Source organism: Bidens hawaiensis, unplaced genomic scaffold (genome assembly GCF_021521415.1).
Source record: "Bidens hawaiensis isolate Kalapana, Puna unplaced genomic scaffold, B.hawaiensis_p1.1 tig00022675_1, whole genome shotgun sequence".
Taxonomy (NCBI): Eukaryota; Viridiplantae; Streptophyta; class Magnoliopsida; order Asterales; family Asteraceae; genus Bidens; species Bidens hawaiensis.
The window spans coordinates 194,160-201,559 of NW_027493538.1; positions in this window are offsets into that span (position 1 = coordinate 194,160).

Sequence of the window (7,400 nt, forward strand, 5' to 3'; positions counted from 1 at the left end):
TTGTATCTCAATCGTGCCATACGGGAAAACCTCAGTGACCGTGAACGGTCCCGACCATCGGGATTTCAACTTTCCCGGGAATAACCTAAACCGTGAGTTATACAGTAAAACCTTATCCCCACACTTGAACTGCTTATTACCCTTCAATTTCCTGTCATGCAGTTCCTTCGTATGCTCCTTATACCGAAATGATTGTGCATATGCGTGATCCCGGAGCTCCTCTAATTCGTGTAATTGATGGAAACGAATACCCTCTGCGGCGGGTAAATCAAGATTAACCCTTTGAAGGGCCCATGAAGTGCGGTGTTCCAATTCAACAGGAAGATGACAGGCCTTCCCATAAATCATCCGGAATGGTGTGGAACCAGTCGGAGTCTTGTAGGCTATACGGAAGGCCCACAGAGCGTCATCTAATTTGTCGGACCAATCCCGACGATTTGAACCAACCGTTTTCTCGAGAATACGTTTGATTCCCCGATTACTCACTTCTACTTGCCCACTAGTCTGTGGGTGGTAGGCGGTCGCAAGCCGATGGGTGACCCCATAACGCTTCAACGCCTTATCCATCTGCGAGTTGCAAAAGTGAGTGCCTCGATCACTGATCAAGGCTTTCGGGACTCCAAAACGAGCAAATAGACTTTTTAGAAAACGGACTACCGCTCGGGCATCATTGGTGGGTAGAGCTTTGGCCTCAACCCACTTAGACACGTAATCGACGGCCACGAGTATGTATTTGTTTCCACGCGAAGATGGAAACGGTCCCATGAAATCAATACCCCAAATATCAAAAACCTCACAAACTTGAATGGCATTCCGGGGCATTTCGTTTCGCGAAGAAATGTTGCCGACACGCTGGCAACGATCACAACTCTTAAAGAACAGATGAGCATCCTTAAAGATAGACGGCCAGTAAAAATCAGAATCAAAGACTTTATTTGCCGTAGAACTCACACCGTGGTGACCTCCAGTTGGTCCCACATGACAATGGCTCAAAATTTGCCATCCTTCCTTGACATCTACACACCTTCTAATAAGCTGATCAGCACCAATGCGGAAAAGATATGGATCGTCCCAAAGGTAAAATTTGATGTCAGCAAGAATTTCTTCTTTTGCTGGTAAGGCATCTTTGGGAGGTATCCGTCAGCAAGATAGTTCGCGAAATCAGCAAACCATGGAAAACCTTCCTCTTGTGCAGTAACAAACATCAGACTCTCATTCGGAAAATGATCGTCGATCCTAACTCCCGAATCTCCTAAATCAACTCCCTCTAGACGTGAAAGATGATCAGCCGCCACATTCTTGGCCCCCTTTTTATCACGGATCTCTATATCGAACTCTTGAAGCAACAGGATCCATCGGATAAGACGAGGCTTAGCATCCTGCTTGCTGAAAAGATATCTAATAGCGGCATGATCCGTATAAACAATCGTTTTGGACAAAACCAGATAGGACCTAAATTTGTCGAAAGCGAACACCACAGCTAAAAGCTCTTTTTCGGTGGTGGTATAGCTTTCCTATGCGCCATTTAAGGTCCGGCTCGCATAGTAGATCGGATGGAAATGTTTATCCTTCAGTTGTCCAAGAACCGCTTCGACTGCGAAGTCGCTCGTGTCACACATCAACTCGAATGGTAACGACCAGTCGGGAGAAACCATGATTGGGGCGTTAACGAGTTTGTATTTTAGAAGATCAAATGCCTCGATGCACTGCTCAGAAAAAAAAAATGGAGCATCCTTCTCCAAAAGTTTGGTCATGGGTCTCGCGATTTTAGAAAAATCTTTGATGAACCGGCGGTAGAACCCGGCATGACCTAGAAAGCTACGAATTGATCTCACAGAAGTAGGCGGGGGAAGATTAGAAATGGTCTCGACCTTTGCCCGGTCAACCTCTATCCCCGCACTTGAGATTCGATAACCTAGAACAATGCCCTCGCGAACCCTGAAATGACATTTTTCCCAGTTAAGGACTAGGTTGGTGTCAATGCAGCGGGACATCATCCTCTCGAGATTTGATAAACAATGATCGAAGGAACTCCCAAATACGGAAAAATCGTCCATGAACACCTCCATGGAGTCCTCGATCTTATCATGGAAAATGGCCACCATACACCTCTGGAATGTGGCCGGAGCGTTACAAAGTCCGAACGGCATACGTTTGTAAGCAAACGTTCCGTAAGGGCAGGTGAAAGTGGTTTTCTCCTGGTCGTCGGGAGCTATCGGAACTTGGAAGTACCCGGAGAAACCATCTAGGAAGCAGTAGTACTGCTGACATGCTAAATGCTCGAACATCTGATCAATGAATGGGAGAGGAAAGTGGTCTTTCCTGGTGGCATCATTCAATCGGCGATAGTCGATGCAGACTCGCCATCCCGTCACAGTCCTCGTGGGAATAAGCTCGTTCCTCTCGTTGGTGACGACAGTCATGCCACCCTTTTTAGGTAACACTTGGACTGGACTCACCCAAGCACTATCAGAAATGGGGAAAATGATCCCCGCATCAATGAGTTTAATGATCTCCTTCTTTACGACCTCTTGCATTTTCGGATTAAGCCGCCGTTGCGGCTGGACGACAGTTTTGAAATTTTCCTCCATGAGGATTTTATGAGTGCAAAACGAAGGGTTGATACCCTTGATGTCGATAATCTTCCATGCAATAGCCTCCTTGTGCTCTCGTAGCACCCTCAACAACTTCTCCTTCTCGACCTCGGTCAAAGCAGATGCAATGATAACCGGAAGCTTCCTCTCTTCATCTAAAAATGCATACTCAAGGTGGGAAGGTAAATCCTTAAGCTCTAAGGAAGAAGGAGGACTCTCGACCGAAGGTCGGTCCATCGGATCGTCTCGTACGATCTCAGCAAACACACCAGATTCAGGGGTATGCGACTTGGTGTCGTCATTTAAGGACTGATTGGTTACGGAAACCATTTCAATCTCCGGAATCTCCCTATCGAGAATCTGGGTGTCGGAGGCAGATCCTCCACAAATTTCGATGAGAAACTCCCCGACATGCTCCATGATGGTATCAATGAAGTATAAGGAGTCATCAGCAGACTTGGGGTGTTTCAGTGACTGTCGAACGTCAAAGGTGACGTTCTCATCCCCAAATCTTAAGATTAATTTACCTTCGCAGACATCGATCAATGCCTGTGCAGTGGCAAGGAATGGTCGGCCTAAGATGAGTGGGACACTATCGTCATCGTTCATGTCCCGGATGACAAAGTCCACCAGGAAGATGAACTTGTCGACACGAACAAGCATGTTCTCGACCACCCCTCGGGGGTATTTCACAGAACGATCAGCAAGCTGGATACTCATACGGGTAGGCCTCGGTTCGCCTAGACCCAACTTGCGATACACGGAATACGGCATGAGATTAATATTGGCACCAAGATCTGCCAGCGCATGGACGACCGTATTATCACTCAAGATGCAGGGAATTGTGAAACTCCCAGGATCGGACATCTTTTCTGGTAACTTTCTCTGCACGACTGCAGAGCAACCAGCACTCAGAGGAATGGAAGAGACTTCAGCTAACTTCTCTTTGTTCGAAAGAATATCCTTAAGAAACTTTGGGTATTTGGGCATTTGCGTAAGTGCCTTAAGGAAAGGAATATTAAGATGAAGTTGCTTCAGAAGATCAAGAAATTTGGAGTTCTGCTCCTCGTCTCTATCCCTACGGACTCTCCCGGGATATGGGAGTCTAGGTTTGTAGACTCTCGGTGGTGTGCTGGGTAATGGTTGGTTCTCGGCCTGTGCTGAACTTTCGGGGCTGTGCCTCTGATGCACCTTGGCCGGTGGAGACTCCAACTGAATCTCCTCATCTACCTGCTCCTCTACATCTACCGCAGGCTCGTTAACGACTCCTCTCGTCGCCTCTTGAATCACGGGCTCGCTACGTGCCCCTGCACCGCTCCATGTCGTCACAGCCTTCGCGAACGCCTTCGGATTTTATTCAGTGTTACTTGGAAGTGTACCTGGCGACCTCTCATTTAGACGACTTGCTATCTCTCATATCTGACGCTCCTTGATTTCTCATGAATGACTCGTGCTCCCGGAATTTCTCTTGAGTTTCTTTGTGACGGGAGTCCTCTCGAGTCATGAGTTGCGACAACATCTGTGTCTGCTGTGCCATCATCTCCTCTAGCGTGGGCTTATTCTCCCCACTACTCGTTCCCTCACTGGAATGCTGGAATAGGCTCTGACGTTGCTGGAAGCCGGACTGATTTCCGTTCCTCTAGTTGGAATTTTGGTTACCTCTCCACCCCGAATTATAAGAATTGAAAGAATGTTGATTTCGGTTTGGATTATTAACGAAGTCGACTGCCTCCTCCTGGAAACCTACGGGGCACTGAACAGTATCATGTCCCCCGCTACAGATCTCGCATAACTTACTTTTCACCTGCAAGTCCTTCACGATCTTTGCTAACGCTTCAACTTGTGCCGCAAGTGCGGTGCTCGTGTCGACCGAATGCATGCCGCGTGATAAGGAGTCGACGGTTTTGGTAATCTTAGCTGGTGGTCGCTGGTATCCACTCATGGCTAACCTATTGAACAGATCAATGCACTCATCCGTATCCTTCGTTGTCAATAGGTTACCTGCCGCAGCTGTGTCGAGCATGGTCTGAGTCGCGTACGTCACTCCGTTGTAGAACTTCTCAACAACCGCCCAGTCTTGTAGGCCATGGTTCGGACATAAAGCAAGTAGATTTTTAAATCTCTCCCACGCCTCGTAGAAGCTCTCGGTGTCCTCCATCTGGAAAGAATGGATCTGGTGTTGGTGCATAAATGTCAGTAGTTCATATGTCTAATGTCTGTAATCGAGTCTGTAATATTGTTTATGTATTTGTTTATTTAAAGCGAAGTTGTTGACAAGTTCGCTTAGGCGAACTTGTTAAACAAGCGAAGTTGTTGACAAGTTCGCTTAGGCGAACTTGTTAACCAAGCGAAGTTATGGACAACTTCGCCTGAGGCGAAGTTGTCGTGTATTTATATAGGTTACGGCTTATTGGTTTAAGTGGTTAAAAGTTGTTCGTGTAAGTCAGTTATTGTTCGTGAGTCAAGTGACGTGAGGTCGAGAGTCTGTAACTGTGATTATATCACGTGTTGAGTTATTAATATAACGTGTGTTTGTTCGTATCGTATTCGTGTGTTCGTGTGTTTGTGTTCTACGTCCGTAACGATCTACACAGGGATTCTGCACCTGTGTATATCGGGATATCTCGTGTGATCCGTCCAGGGAACCTACATGTGGTATCAGAGCCTTAGGCTCTTATGCTATGGTTCGAGATCTGCGTTTTGGTGTTTCTGGCACGTTTCTGTGCATTTCTGGCCGAACAGCGTCGCAGGCGAAGTTATTGTTCATCAGGTGAAGTTGCCGTCACTGTTCGTAGGGTTTAGGCGAAGATATAAGGTTAAGCGAAGTTATCCACAACTTCGCCTACCTCACAAGTTCGCTTATCAGCCAGGCGAAGTTATGGACAGGCGAAGTTAAGGAGGAGCGATGTTAACTTTAAGCGAAGTTAACGAGTTTAAAAAAAAAAAAAAAAGAGTTTTTTGGTGTTTTCATCTGTATGGCCAGGTGTACACGATTATTGTGAGACCGGAGATGTTGTTCCGTCAACGAGTGAAACTTGTTATCTCTGGGTCTTACGTGTGAACAAATACGTGTCAACTCTGGATATGGAGTTGAGTTTGAGAATGGGATATTGATTGAAACTGGATATTGACACATATTTGGGTGTTTGTGGGCAATGAAATTGTTGTTGTTCGAGGTTGACCAACTGAAGAAAGTCAAATTGAACTGAAGGTTTTTGTCATTACTGGATTGCGGTCAGAGCATATTATTTATGTTATTTTCAAGGCGTTCGAGAATTGGATCCTGAAACGTGATGCTTATTTATTAGAGTGAAAATTCTGGAACAAGTTGGATTTAATCGGGAACTAAAGTGTTTATGTTCTTGATCGTTATCCCTGGTGATTGAAGATGCTTCAGATTAATTAATGGTCATGTGTTAGATTCTGTCAAGGTGGTTTTGTGATGAAATTGATCACTTGATGTTGAGTAGTTGAAGATTAAACCTTATCGTATGCCGACGAGTTGGTGAAGTTGTGGAGGACGCCCAACTTCACGTGTTGGTGAAGTCAGATGGACTCACGTGATTGGTTGAGATGATCTATTGGCACGAGGATGCATGCATTTCAAAGACCTCAATCGTTATAGTCGGAGAAGCTTACACTTAAGGGGAGATCTGATATGGAAGACGCTGGGTGATTGGTAGATTTGTGAAGCTACAGGACAGTTTCAGACACGGCTGGTTAAAGAGCAAACAGAAGATCATCAGTTAAGAGGGAGTCTGTTGGTGCATATTTTGTAACAGATGATCTTTTGTGTTTGTTAGAATTGAGACCAACGGTCAAAGGGGAGACTGTTGGTGCATTTTGTGACCGTCGCTATGCAATTCAGACCAGCAAAGACGCCAACGGCGAAGTTAGAACAACTTCGCCTTAGGCGAAGTTATAACAACTTCGCCAACGGCGAAGTTGTAACAACTTCTGCCTTAGGCGAAGTTATAACAACTTCGCCATAGGCGAAGTTAAGAACAACTTCGCCTACTGGCCCAAGCCCAAGCCCGAGAAGATGTTTTGTCTATATATATGTGTGTCGTGTTTAGGTTTTGTATCCAGAAAATAAGAGTATTGTGTTATAGTTCATTTGTCTAGAGAGTAAAAGAGAGGAAGCGTCGTGAGAGATGACCCGAGGTAGAGCTCACCTCGGGTCGGCCGTGTCATTTGTTTTCATGTTTGGTATGTAAGTGTTTTGATTATTATATTAGAATCTGCAGATTTGATTATCCCGTTCTTGTATTAGTTCGTGTATTTGTTCGTGTACGTGTTTGTGTTCTTCATCTTGTACACCATTAACGAGTCTAGGAGGATTCCGCACTCCTAGACCTCGTGCGGATCTCGTATCGATCGGCGACGCCCCCGGGGGGACCTACATGTTTTGTAACAGATGAACTTTTGTGTTTGTTAGAATTGAGAGCAACGGTCAAAAGGGAGACTGTTGGTGCATTTTGTGACCGTCGCTATGCAATTCAGACCAGCGGACACGCCATAGGTGAAGTTAGAACAACTTCGCCAACGGCGAAGTTCACAACTTCGCCATAGGCGAAGTTATGAACAACTTCGCCTACTGACGCCTACTGAAGTTTATATATATATATACGTGTGTCTTGTTTAGGTTATGTAATCCAGTAATTCAAAGAGTTGTGTGTTACAGTTTGAGTGTCGAGAGAGAACAAACAGAGAGAGAGTGTCGTTAGGGACGACCCGAGGTAGAGCTCACCTCGGGTCGGACGTGTTTCTGTTTATGTTACGGTATGTAACGTGTTTTAATTATTA